At 46.0% G+C, this 13,976-nt stretch overlaps 6 non-coding genes across 6 annotated transcripts; all 6 read left to right on the top strand.

Moving 5' to 3' along the window:
- Positions 1–648: 648 nt before the first annotated feature.
- On the top strand, positions 649–839 carry LOC130306996 (U2 spliceosomal RNA). The gene has a single exon (XR_008856265.1). It is a non-coding gene; the product is annotated as a U2 spliceosomal RNA (small nuclear RNA).
- A 2,087-nt stretch (positions 840–2,926) lies between these two features.
- LOC130306995 (U2 spliceosomal RNA) lies at positions 2,927–3,117 on the top strand. Its single transcript, XR_008856264.1, has one exon. It is a non-coding gene; the product is annotated as a U2 spliceosomal RNA (small nuclear RNA).
- A 2,101-nt stretch (positions 3,118–5,218) lies between these two features.
- On the top strand, positions 5,219–5,409 carry LOC130306994 (U2 spliceosomal RNA). The gene has a single exon (XR_008856263.1). It is a non-coding gene; the product is annotated as a U2 spliceosomal RNA (small nuclear RNA).
- A 2,089-nt stretch (positions 5,410–7,498) lies between these two features.
- Positions 7,499–7,689, top strand: LOC130306993 (U2 spliceosomal RNA). Its single transcript, XR_008856262.1, has one exon. It is a non-coding gene; the product is annotated as a U2 spliceosomal RNA (small nuclear RNA).
- Positions 7,690–9,778: 2,089 nt separating this feature from the next.
- LOC130306992 (U2 spliceosomal RNA) lies at positions 9,779–9,969 on the top strand. The gene has a single exon (XR_008856261.1). It is a non-coding gene; the product is annotated as a U2 spliceosomal RNA (small nuclear RNA).
- Positions 9,970–12,062: 2,093 nt separating this feature from the next.
- LOC130306991 (U2 spliceosomal RNA) lies at positions 12,063–12,253 on the top strand. Its single transcript, XR_008856260.1, has one exon. It is a non-coding gene; the product is annotated as a U2 spliceosomal RNA (small nuclear RNA).
- The last annotated feature ends 1,723 nt before the right edge of the window (positions 12,254–13,976 follow it).

The following is a 13,976-nucleotide window of genomic DNA, read 5'->3' as shown; positions in this document are numbered from 1 at the left end:
ATCTAGAACCCTCAGAACTACAGTGCTATGATGTCACTCACTTCCACAGGCCTTGCAGAGTGTAAACAACAACAACCCAGCTTTGTTGTGTATGTAACCATAGGGATTTGTGATGTCACCTAGAACCTTCACAGCAGCGACAGCTTTATGAGGAGCATCAGCACTGCTCTGCCTGAGCAGAACCATCACCGCCATAGGTTGTCAAATAACCCGGATTTAACCCACACAGGTAAGTCCAATGGGGTGCAGGCATGTCCTCTATGCTTACAGCTTCCCGTGGGTGTTGGTTTGATACCGTTTGGGGACAGCCAAGGAGGCATCTGCAGGCAACAAAGGTAGGTGTGTGCTTGTGTGTGTGTTTCCTATGCAGATCCTAAGCCCAGTGTCACATGCAAGTAGGAGGAGTAAGAAGGGTTCCTGGCAAATCCGGGTTATGGATTGCATTTAAAAAGGCCCCGTGGGAGTGCAATGGGCCCCTGTCTTGCTGCTTAGCAATAATGGTATGGGTTTAGGTTCTGCTGTGTGTACTGGTGGTTGACTGCCCCCCAGCCCAGAGTGTGCATGGAAAATTGTCTGGCAGCCTCCCTGACAGCAAGCAGTGATAGTGCCCATGAAGGGGACCTTGTTGGGCCCGCCCCTTTCACGGTTATCGCTTCTCGGCCTTTTGGCTAAGATCAAGTGTAGTATCTGTTCTTATCAGTTTAATATCTGATACGTCCCCTATCTGGGGACCATATATTAAATGGATTTTTGAGAACGGGGGCCGATTTCGAAGCTTGCTTCCGTCGCCCTATGCATTGACCCGATATGGCAGTATCTTCGGGTACAGTGCACCACCCCCTTACAGGGTTAAAAAGAAAGATTCCTACTTTCATTGCTACCTGCTTGCTGGCTAGCCAGCTAGCCAGCCCTGTGGGCCTTGCTGCTGCTGCTTCTGCAGCCAAAAAACAAAAGGTGGTGCTTCTGCTGCTTCTGCTTCTGCTTGTGTCTGGCCGCTGTTGGAGCGTCCAGGCACAGGACTTCTGCTGCTGCTGACTAAATGGCCTCCTTAATTGGATCATTTGAGTAGCCAGCACACCTGTGCAGGTAGGGCATGACATGATAGGCAGCTGCCTTGATAGCGGGTGGGTGCTGAATGTTCCTAATTGACAAAATAAGATTAATGCTTATGAAGAAATATAAAATCTCATCCCTTCCCCAATATCGCGCCACACCCCTACCCCTTAATTCCCTGGTTGAACTTGATGGACATATGTCTTTTTTCGACCGTACTAACTATGTAACTATGTAACATAACATGGGGGGGGGGGTCTCCTGGCTGTTCACACAGGTGTGTCATTGCTGTACATTGACCATGCATTGCTTCTGTGGTATTGCAAAGGCAAAGACAAATGCTTCCAGCCATCCATTGCACTAATGGATTGGTCATCAGCTGGCTGTCTATGTCCCGCATCAATATAGACCAAAGTACAGAGGGTTAGGCTATGCTATTGTGCACCTACCTGATGCATCAGAAGGTGCGAGGCCCTTGCTAAATTCTGTGCACAGACTTTGAGATCTATGCTTTAGACTGTATCTAAACCTGCTCCAACATGGACTGACATTCTGGCCTACTTTCAGCCGATGCGACTTGTCTGTCGCTGAACAGTCGCTTTTTATGTATTCAGCACCTATGTATAATGTTGTAAAAATGCTCTAGAAGCTAAAGTCGCAGAAATGTCGCACATATTTGGCCTGCAACTTTCTGTGCGACAAATTCAGACAGGAAAAATCAGTATAAATCCTTAGAAAATTATCCCCCAGTGTCTCCATCTGCTGGCGGTATTGAATAAGCATTGCTGCACTGATGGGGTATGCATTAGACGAAAAAAAAGAAGAAAAAGAAGAATAATACGCCCAGAAAAGAGGCGAAAAGGAGAAAAACGTAAAAAAACGTGAAAAAAAAGTAAGAGGAAGAGAAGGGAAAAAAAGGTGGAAATGGGTTTAAAAGTGATTTCGGCGGAGAAATATATATATATATATATATATATATATATATATATATATATATATACGCGCACACACACACATATATATAAACGTATTCTCCGTTGAGATATTGCAGCCGCTGCTGTGTCCAGGCCCAGGAGCCTTAGCACTGTGCTATGATGTCACTCAATACCACTGACATCACTAGGTGTAAACAACATCTCTCCTTTGCTGTGTATGTGACTATGGAGCTGTTTGGTGATGTCGTCTATTACGGCCTTCATAGAAGCAACAGGAGATTGTTGCATCCATCTAGAACCCTCAGAACTACAGTGCTATGATGTCACTCACTTCCACAGGCCTTGCAGAGTGTAAACAACAACAACCCAGCTTTGTTGTGTATGTAACCATAGGGATTTGTGATGTCACCTAGAACCTTCACAGCAGCGACAGCTTTATGAGGAGCATCAGCACTGCTCTGCCTGAGCAGAACCATCACCGCCATAGGTTGTCAAATAACCCGGATTTAACCCACACAGGTAAGTCCAATGGGGTGCAGGCATGTCCTCTATGCTTACAGCTTCCCGTGGGTGTTGGTTTGATACCGTTTGGGGACAGCCAAGGAGGCATCTGCAGGCAACAAAGGTAGGTGTGTGCTTGTGTGTGTGTTTCCTATGCAGATCCTAAGCCCAGTGTCACATGCAAGTAGGAGGAGTAAGAAGGGTTCCTGGCAAATCCGGGTTATGGATTGCATTTAAAAAGGCCCCGTGGGAGTGCAATGGGCCCCTGTCTTGCTGCTTAGCAATAATGGTATGGGTTTAGGTTCTGCTGTGTGTACTGGTGGTTGACTGCCCCCCAGCCCAGAGTGTGCATGGAAAATTGTCTGGCAGCCTCCCTGACAGCAAGCAGTGATAGTGCCCATGAAGGGGACCTTGTTGGGCCCGCCCCTTTCACGGTTATCGCTTCTCGGCCTTTTGGCTAAGATCAAGTGTAGTATCTGTTCTTATCAGTTTAATATCTGATACGTCCCCTATCTGGGGACCATATATTAAATGGATTTTTGAGAACGGGGGCCGATTTCGAAGCTTGCTTCCGTCGCCCTATGCATTGACCCGATATGGCAGTATCTTCGGGTACAGTGCACCACCCCCTTACAGGGTTAAAAAGAAAGATTCCTACTTTCATTGCTACCTGCTTGCTGGCTAGCCAGCTAGCCAGCCCTGTGGGCCTTGCTGCTGCTGCTTCTGCAGCCAAAAAACAAAAGGTGGTGCTGCTGCTGCTTCTGCTGCTTCTGCTTCTGCTTGTGTCTGGCCGCTGTTGGAGCGTCCAGGCACAGGACTTCTGCTGCTGCTGACTAAATGGCCTCCTTAATTGGATCATTTGAGTAGCCAGCACACCTGTGCAGGTAGGGCATGACATGATAGGCAGCTGCCTTGATAGCGGGTGGGTGCTGAATGTTCCTAATTGACAAAATAAGATTAATGCTTATGAAGAAATATAAAATCTCATCCCTTCCCCAATATCGCGCCACACCCCTACCCCTTAATTCCCTGGTTGAACTTGATGGACATATGTCTTTTTTCGACCGTACTAACTATGTAACTATGTAACATAACATGGGGGGGGGGTCTCCTGGCTGTTCACACAGGTGTGTCATTGCTGTACATTGACCATGCATTGCTTCTGTGGTATTGCAAAGGCAAAGACAAATGCTTCCAGCCATCCATTGCACTAATGGATTGGTCATCAGCTGGCTGTCTATGTCCCGCATCAATATAGACCAAAGTACAGAGGGTTAGGCTATGCTATTGTGCACCTACCTGATGCATCAGAAGGTGCGAGGCCCTTGCTAAATTCTGTGCACAGACTTTGAGATCTATGCTTTAGACTGTATCTAAACCTGCTCCAACATGGACTGACATTCTGGCCTACTTTCAGCCGATGCGACTTGTCTGTCGCTGAACAGTCGCTTTTTATGTATTCAGCACCTATGTATAATGTTGTAAAAATGCTCTAGAAGCTAAAGTCGCAGAAATGTCGCACATATTTGGCCTGCAACTTTCTGTGCGACAAATTCAGACAGGAAAAATCAGTATAAATCCTTAGAAAATTATCCCCCAGTGTCTCCATCTGCTGGCGGTATTGAATAAGCATTGCTGCACTGATGGGGTATGCATTAGACGAAAAAAAAGAAGAAAAAGAAGAATAATACGCCCAGAAAAGAGGCGAAAAGGAGAAAAACGTAAAAAAACGTGAAAAAAAAGTAAGAGGAAGAGAAGGGAAAAAAAGGTGGAAATGGGTTTAAAAGTGATTTCGGCGGAGAAATATATATATATATGTATATATATATATATATATATATATATATATATATATACGCGCACACACACACATATATATAAACGTATTCTCCGTTGAGATATTGCAGCCGCTGCTGTGTCCAGGCCCAGGAGCCTTAGCACTGTGCTATGATGTCACTCAATACCACTGACATCACTAGGTGTAAACAACATCTCTCCTTTGCTGTGTATGTGACTATGGAGCTGTTTGGTGATGTCGTCTATTACGGCCTTCATAGAAGCAACAGGAGATTGTTGCATCCATCTAGAACCCTCAGAACTACAGTGCTATGATGTCACTCACTTCCACAGGCCTTGCAGAGTGTAAACAACAACAACCCAGCTTTGTTGTGTATGTAACCATAGGGATTTGTGATGTCACCTAGAACCTTCACAGCAGCGACAGCTTTATGAGGAGCATCAGCACTGCTCTGCCTGAGCAGAACCATCACCGCCATAGGTTGTCAAATAACCCGGATTTAACCCACACAGGTAAGTCCAATGGGGTGCAGGCATGTCCTCTATGCTTACAGCTTCCCGTGGGTGTTGGTTTGATACCGTTTGGGGACAGCCAAGGAGGCATCTGCAGGCAACAAAGGTAGGTGTGTGCTTGTGTGTGTGTTTCCTATGCAGATCCTAAGCCCAGTGTCACATGCAAGTAGGAGGAGTAAGAAGGGTTCCTGGCAAATCCGGGTTATGGATTGCATTTAAAAAGGCCCCGTGGGAGTGCAATGGGCCCCTGTCTTGCTGCTTAGCAATAATGGTATGGGTTTAGGTTCTGCTGTGTGTACTGGTGGTTGACTGCCCCCCAGCCCAGAGTGTGCATGGAAAATTGTCTGGCAGCCTCCCTGACAGCAAGCAGTGATAGTGCCCATGAAGGGGACCTTGTTGGGCCCGCCCCTTTCACGGTTATCGCTTCTCGGCCTTTTGGCTAAGATCAAGTGTAGTATCTGTTCTTATCAGTTTAATATCTGATACGTCCCCTATCTGGGGACCATATATTAAATGGATTTTTGAGAACGGGGGCCGATTTCGAAGCTTGCTTCCGTCGCCCTATGCATTGACCCGATATGGCAGTATCTTCGGGTACAGTGCACCACCCCCTTACAGGGTTAAAAAGAAAGATTCCTACTTTCATTGCTACCTGCTTGCTGGCTAGCCAGCTAGCCAGCCCTGTGGGCCTTGCTGCTGCTGCTTCTGCAGCCAAAAAACAAAAGGTGGTGCTGCTGCTGCTTCTGCTGCTTCTGCTTCTGCTTGTGTCTGGCCGCTGTTGGAGCGTCCAGGCACAGGACTTCTGCTGCTGCTGACTAAATGGCCTCCTTAATTGGATCATTTGAGTAGCCAGCACACCTGTGCAGGTAGGGCATGACATGATAGGCAGCTGCCTTGATAGCGGGTGGGTGCTGAATGTTCCTAATTGACAAAATAAGATTAATGCTTATGAAGAAATATAAAATCTCATCCCTTCCCCAATATCGCGCCACACCCCTACCCCTTAATTCCCTGGTTGAACTTGATGGACATATGTCTTTTTTCGACCGTACTAACTATGTAACTATGTAACATAACATGGGGGGGGGGTCTCCTGGCTGTTCACACAGGTGTGTCATTGCTGTACATTGACCATGCATTGCTTCTGTGGTATTGCAAAGGCAAAGACAAATGCTTCCAGCCATCCATTGCACTAATGGATTGGTCATCAGCTGGCTGTCTATGTCCCGCATCAATATAGACCAAAGTACAGAGGGTTAGGCTATGCTATTGTGCACCTACCTGATGCATCAGAAGGTGCGAGGCCCTTGCTAAATTCTGTGCACAGACTTTGAGATCTATGCTTTAGACTGTATCTAAACCTGCTCCAACATGGACTGACATTCTGGCCTACTTTCAGCCGATGCGACTTGTCTGTCGCTGAACAGTCGCTTTTTATGTATTCAGCACCTATGTATAATGTTGTAAAAATGCTCTAGAAGCTAAAGTCGCAGAAATGTCGCACATATTTGGCCTGCAACTTTCTGTGCGACAAATTCAGACAGGAAAAATCAGTATAAATCCTTAGAAAATTATCCCCCAGTGTCTCCATCTGCTGGCGGTATTGAATAAGCATTGCTGCACTGATGGGGTATGCATTAGACGAAAAAAAAGAAGAAAAAGAAGAATAATACGCCCAGAAAAGAGGCGAAAAGGAGAAAAACGTAAAAAAACGTGAAAAAAAAGTAAGAGGAAGAGAAGGGAAAAAAAGGTGGAAATGGGTTTAAAAGTGATTTCGGCGGAGAAATATATATATATATATATATATATATATATATATATATATACGCGCACACACACACATATATATAAACGTATTCTCCGTTGAGATATTGCAGCCGCTGCTGTGTCCAGGCCCAGGAGCCTTAGCACTGTGCTATGATGTCACTCAATACCACTGACATCACTAGGTGTAAACAACATCTCTCCTTTGCTGTGTATGTGACTATGGAGCTGTTTGGTGATGTCGTCTATTACGGCCTTCATAGAAGCAACAGGAGATTGTTGCATCCATCTAGAACCCTCAGAACTACAGTGCTATGATGTCACTCACTTCCACAGGCCTTGCAGAGTGTAAACAACAACAACCCAGCTTTGTTGTGTATGTAACCATAGGGATTTGTGATGTCACCTAGAACCTTCACAGCAGCGACAGCTTTATGAGGAGCATCAGCACTGCTCTGCCTGAGCAGAACCATCACCGCCATAGGTTGTCAAATAACCCGGATTTAACCCACACAGGTAAGTCCAATGGGGTGCAGGCATGTCCTCTATGCTTACAGCTTCCCGTGGGTGTTGGTTTGATACCGTTTGGGGACAGCCAAGGAGGCATCTGCAGGCAACAAAGGTAGGTGTGTGCTTGTGTGTGTGTTTCCTATGCAGATCCTAAGCCCAGTGTCACATGCAAGTAGGAGGAGTAAGAAGGGTTCCTGGCAAATCCGGGTTATGGATTGCATTTAAAAAGGCCCCGTGGGAGTGCAATGGGCCCCTGTCTTGCTGCTTAGCAATAATGGTATGGGTTTAGGTTCTGCTGTGTGTACTGGTGGTTGACTGCCCCCCAGCCCAGAGTGTGCATGGAAAATTGTCTGGCAGCCTCCCTGACAGCAAGCAGTGATAGTGCCCATGAAGGGGACCTTGTTGGGCCCGCCCCTTTCACGGTTATCGCTTCTCGGCCTTTTGGCTAAGATCAAGTGTAGTATCTGTTCTTATCAGTTTAATATCTGATACGTCCCCTATCTGGGGACCATATATTAAATGGATTTTTGAGAACGGGGGCCGATTTCGAAGCTTGCTTCCGTCGCCCTATGCATTGACCCGATATGGCAGTATCTTCGGGTACAGTGCACCACCCCCTTACAGGGTTAAAAAGAAAGATTCCTACTTTCATTGCTACCTGCTTGCTGGCTAGCCAGCTAGCCAGCCCTGTGGGCCTTGCTGCTGCTGCTTCTGCAGCCAAAAAACAAAAGGTGGTGCTGCTGCTGCTTCTGCTGCTTCTGCTTCTGCTTGTGTCTGGCCGCTGTTGGAGCGTCCAGGCACAGGACTTCTGCTGCTGCTGACTAAATGGCCTCCTTAATTGGATCATTTGAGTAGCCAGCACACCTGTGCAGGTAGGGCATGACATGATAGGCAGCTGCCTTGATAGCGGGTGGGTGCTGAATGTTCCTAATTGACAAAATAAGATTAATGCTTATGAAGAAATATAAAATCTCATCCCTTCCCCAATATCGCGCCACACCCCTACCCCTTAATTCCCTGGTTGAACTTGATGGACATATGTCTTTTTTCGACCGTACTAACTATGTAACTATGTAACATAACATGGGGGGGGGGTCTCCTGGCTGTTCACACAGGTGTGTCATTGCTGTACATTGACCATGCATTGCTTCTGTGGTATTGCAAAGGCAAAGACAAATGCTTCCAGCCATCCATTGCACTAATGGATTGGTCATCAGCTGGCTGTCTATGTCCCGCATCAATATAGACCAAAGTACAGAGGGTTAGGCTATGCTATTGTGCACCTACCTGATGCATCAGAAGGTGCGAGGCCCTTGCTAAATTCTGTGCACAGACTTTGAGATCTATGCTTTAGACTGTATCTAAACCTGCTCCAACATGGACTGACATTCTGGCCTACTTTCAGCCGATGCGACTTGTCTGTCGCTGAACAGTCGCTTTTTATGTATTCAGCACCTATGTATAATGTTGTAAAAATGCTCTAGAAGCTAAAGTCGCAGAAATGTCGCACATATTTGGCCTGCAACTTTCTGTGCGACAAATTCAGACAGGAAAAATCAGTATAAATCCTTAGAAAATTATCCCCCAGTGTCTCCATCTGCTGGCGGTATTGAATAAGCATTGCTGCACTGATGGGGTATGCATTAGACGAAAAAAAAGAAGAAAAAGAAGAATAATACGCCCAGAAAAGAGGCGAAAAGGAGAAAAACGTAAAAAAACGTGAAAAAAAAGTAAGAGGAAGAGAAGGGAAAAAAAGGTGGAAATGGGTTTAAAAGTGATTTCGGCGGAGAAATATATATATATATATATATATATATATATATATATATATACGCGCACACACACACATATATATAAACGTATTCTCCGTTGAGATATTGCAGCCGCTGCTGTGTCCAGGCCCAGGAGCCTTAGCACTGTGCTATGATGTCACTCAATACCACTGACATCACTAGGTGTAAACAACATCTCTCCTTTGCTGTGTATGTGACTATGGAGCTGTTTGGTGATGTCGTCTATTACGGCCTTCATAGAAGCAACAGGAGATTGTTGCATCCATCTAGAACCCTCAGAACTACAGTGCTATGATGTCACTCACTTCCACAGGCCTTGCAGAGTGTAAACAACAACAACCCAGCTTTGTTGTGTATGTAACCATAGGGATTTGTGATGTCACCTAGAACCTTCACAGCAGCGACAGCTTTATGAGGAGCATCAGCACTGCTCTGCCTGAGCAGAACCATCACCGCCATAGGTTGTCAAATAACCCGGATTTAACCCACACAGGTAAGTCCAATGGGGTGCAGGCATGTCCTCTATGCTTACAGCTTCCCGTGGGTGTTGGTTTGATACCGTTTGGGGACAGCCAAGGAGGCATCTGCAGGCAACAAAGGTAGGTGTGTGCTTGTGTGTGTGTTTCCTATGCAGATCCTAAGCCCAGTGTCACATGCAAGTAGGAGGAGTAAGAAGGGTTCCTGGCAAATCCGGGTTATGGATTGCATTTAAAAAGGCCCCGTGGGAGTGCAATGGGCCCCTGTCTTGCTGCTTAGCAATAATGGTATGGGTTTAGGTTCTGCTGTGTGTACTGGTGGTTGACTGCCCCCCAGCCCAGAGTGTGCATGGAAAATTGTCTGGCAGCCTCCCTGACAGCAAGCAGTGATAGTGCCCATGAAGGGGACCTTGTTGGGCCCGCCCCTTTCACGGTTATCGCTTCTCGGCCTTTTGGCTAAGATCAAGTGTAGTATCTGTTCTTATCAGTTTAATATCTGATACGTCCCCTATCTGGGGACCATATATTAAATGGATTTTTGAGAACGGGGGCCGATTTCGAAGCTTGCTTCCGTCGCCCTATGCATTGACCCGATATGGCAGTATCTTCGGGTACAGTGCACCACCCCCTTACAGGGTTAAAAAGAAAGATTCCTACTTTCATTGCTACCTGCTTGCTGGCTAGCCAGCTAGCCAGCCCTGTGGGCCTTGCTGCTGCTGCTTCTGCAGCCAAAAAACAAAAGGTGGTGCTGCTGCTGCTTCTGCTGCTTCTGCTTCTGCTTGTGTCTGGCCGCTGTTGGAGCGTCCAGGCACAGGACTTCTGCTGCTGCTGACTAAATGGCCTCCTTAATTGGATCATTTGAGTAGCCAGCACACCTGTGCAGGTAGGGCATGACATGATAGGCAGCTGCCTTGATAGCGGGTGGGTGCTGAATGTTCCTAATTGACAAAATAAGATTAATGCTTATGAAGAAATATAAAATCTCATCCCTTCCCCAATATCGCGCCACACCCCTACCCCTTAATTCCCTGGTTGAACTTGATGGACATATGTCTTTTTTCGACCGTACTAACTATGTAACTATGTAACATAACATGGGGGGGGGGTCTCCTGGCTGTTCACACAGGTGTGTCATTGCTGTACATTGACCATGCATTGCTTCTGTGGTATTGCAAAGGCAAAGACAAATGCTTCCAGCCATCCATTGCACTAATGGATTGGTCATCAGCTGGCTGTCTATGTCCCGCATCAATATAGACCAAAGTACAGAGGGTTAGGCTATGCTATTGTGCACCTACCTGATGCATCAGAAGGTGCGAGGCCCTTGCTAAATTCTGTGCACAGACTTTGAGATCTATGCTTTAGACTGTATCTAAACCTGCTCCAACATGGACTGACATTCTGGCCTACTTTCAGCCGATGCGACTTGTCTGTCGCTGAACAGTCGCTTTTTATGTATTCAGCACCTATGTATAATGTTGTAAAAATGCTCTAGAAGCTAAAGTCGCAGAAATGTCGCACATATTTGGCCTGCAACTTTCTGTGCGACAAATTCAGACAGGAAAAATCAGTATAAATCCTTAGAAAATTATCCCCCAGTGTCTCCATCTGCTGGCGGTATTGAATAAGCATTGCTGCACTGATGGGGTATGCATTAGACGAAAAAAAAGAAGAAAAAGAAGAATAATACGCCCAGAAAAGAGGCGAAAAGGAGAAAAACGTAAAAAAACGTGAAAAAAAAGTAAGAGGAAGAGAAGGGAAAAAAAGGTGGAAATGGGTTTAAAAGTGATTTCGGCGGAGAAATATATATATATATATATATATATATATATATATATATATATATACGCGCACACACACACATATATATAAACGTATTCTCCGTTGAGATATTGCAGCCGCTGCTGTGTCCAGGCCCAGGAGCCTTAGCACTGTGCTATGATGTCACTCAATACCACTGACATCACTAGGTGTAAACAACATCTCTCCTTTGCTGTGTATGTGACTATGGAGCTGTTTGGTGATGTCGTCTATTACGGCCTTCATAGAAGCAACAGGAGATTGTTGCATCCATCTAGAACCCTCAGAACTACAGTGCTATGATGTCACTCACTTCCACAGGCCTTGCAGAGTGTAAACAACAACAACCCAGCTTTGTTGTGTATGTAACCATAGGGATTTGTGATGTCACCTAGAACCTTCACAGCAGCGACAGCTTTATGAGGAGCATCAGCACTGCTCTGCCTGAGCAGAACCATCACCGCCATAGGTTGTCAAATAATCCGGATTTAACCCACACAGGTAAGTCCAATGGGGTGCAGGCATGTCCTCTATGCTTACAGCTTCCCGTGGGTGTTGGTTTGATACCGTTTGGGGACAGCCAAGGAGGCATCTGCAGGCAACAAAGGTAGGTGTGTGCTTGTGTGTGTGTTTCCTATGCAGATCCTAAGCCCAGTGTCACATGCAAGTAGGAGGAGTAAGAAGGGTTCCTGGCAAATCCGGGTTATGGATTGCATTTAAAAAGGCCCCGTGGGAGTGCAATGGGCCCCTGTCTTGCTGCTTAGCAATAATGGTATGGGTTTAGGTTCTGCTGTGTGTACTGGTGGTTGACTGCCCCCCAGCCCAGAGTGTGCATGGAAAATTGTCTGGCAGCCTCCCTGACAGCAAGCAGTGATAGTGCCCATGAAGGGGACCTTGTTGGGCCCGCCCCTTTCACGGTTATCGCTTCTCGGCCTTTTGGCTAAGATCAAGTGTAGTATCTGTTCTTATCAGTTTAATATCTGATACGTCCCCTATCTGGGGACCATATATTAAATGGATTTTTGAGAACGGGGGCCGATTTCGAAGCTTGCTTCCGTCGCCCTATGCATTGACCCGATATGGCAGTATCTTCGGGTACAGTGCACCACCCCCTTACAGGGTTAAAAAGAAAGATTCCTACTTTCATTGCTACCTGCTTGCTGGCTAGCCAGCTAGCCAGCCCTGTGGGCCTTGCTGCTGCTGCTTCTGCAGCCAAAAAACAAAAGGTGGTGCTGCTGCTGCTTCTGCTGCTTCTGCTTCTGCTTGTGTCTGGCCGCTGTTGGAGCGTCCAGGCACAGGACTTCTGCTGCTGCTGACTAAATGGCCTCCTTAATTGGATCATTTGAGTAGCCAGCACACCTGTGCAGGTAGGGCATGACATGATAGGCAGCTGCCTTGATAGCGGGTGGGTGCTGAATGTTCCTAATTGACAAAATAAGATTAATGCTTATGAAGAAATATAAAATCTCATCCCTTCCCCAATATCGCGCCACACCCCTACCCCTTAATTCCCTGGTTGAACTTGATGGACATATGTCTTTTTTCGACCGTACTAACTATGTAACTATGTAACATAACATGGGGGGGGGGTCTCCTGGCTGTTCACACAGGTGTGTCATTGCTGTACATTGACCATGCATTGCTTCTGTGGTATTGCAAAGGCAAAGACAAATGCTTCCAGCCATCCATTGCACTAATGGATTGGTCATCAGCTGGCTGTCTATGTCCCGCATCAATATAGACCAAAGTACAGAGGGTTAGGCTATGCTATTGTGCACCTACCTGATGCATCAGAAGGTGCGAGGCCCTTGCTAAATTCTGTGCACAGACTTTGAGATCTATGCTTTAGACTGTATCTAAACCTGCTCCAACATGGACTGACATTCTGGCCTACTTTCAGCCGATGCGACTTGTCTGTCGCTGAACAGTCGCTTTTTATGTATTCAGCACCTATGTATAATGTTGTAAAAATGCTCTAGAAGCTAAAGTCGCAGAAATGTCGCACATATTTGGCCTGCAACTTTCTGTGCGACAAATTCAGACAGGAAAAATCAGTATAAATCCTTAGAAAATTATCCCCCAGTGTCTCCATCTGCTGGCGGTATTGAATAAGCATTGCTGCACTGATGGGGTATGCATTAGACGAAAAAAAAGAAGAAAAAGAAGAATAATACGCCCAGAAAAGAGGCGAAAAGGAGAAAAACGTAAAAAAACGTGAAAAAAAAGTAAGAGGAAGAGAAGGGAAAAAAAGGTGGAAATGGGTTTAAAAGTGATTTCGGCGGAGAAATATATATATATATATATATATATATATATATATATATATATATACGCGCACACACACACATATATATAAACGTATTCTCCGTTGAGATATTGCAGCCGCTGCTGTGTCCAGGCCCAGGAGCCTTAGCACTGTGCTATGATGTCACTCAATACCACTGACATCACTAGGTGTAAACAACATCTCTCCTTTGCTGTGTATGTGACTATGGAGCTGTTTGGTGATGTCGTCTATTACGGCCTTCATAGAAGCAACAGGAGATTGTTGCATCCATCTAGAACCCTCAGAACTACAGTGCTATGATGTCACTCACTTCCACAGGCCTTGCAGAGTGTAAACAACAACAACCCAGCTTTGTTGTGTATGTAACCATAGGGATTTGTGATGTCACCTAGAACCTTCACAGCAGCGACAGCTTTATGAGGAGCATCAGCACTGCTCTGCCTGAGCAGAACCATCACCGCCATAGGTTGTCAAATAATCCGGATTTAACCCACACAGGTAAGTCCAATGGGGTGCAGGCATGTCCTCTATGCTTACAGCTTCCCGT

Source organism: Hyla sarda, unplaced genomic scaffold, assembly GCF_029499605.1.
Source record: "Hyla sarda isolate aHylSar1 unplaced genomic scaffold, aHylSar1.hap1 scaffold_1414, whole genome shotgun sequence".
Lineage (NCBI taxonomy): Eukaryota > Metazoa > Chordata > Amphibia > Anura > Hylidae > Hyla > Hyla sarda.
This window is presented reverse-complemented; position numbering and strand designations above follow the sequence as displayed.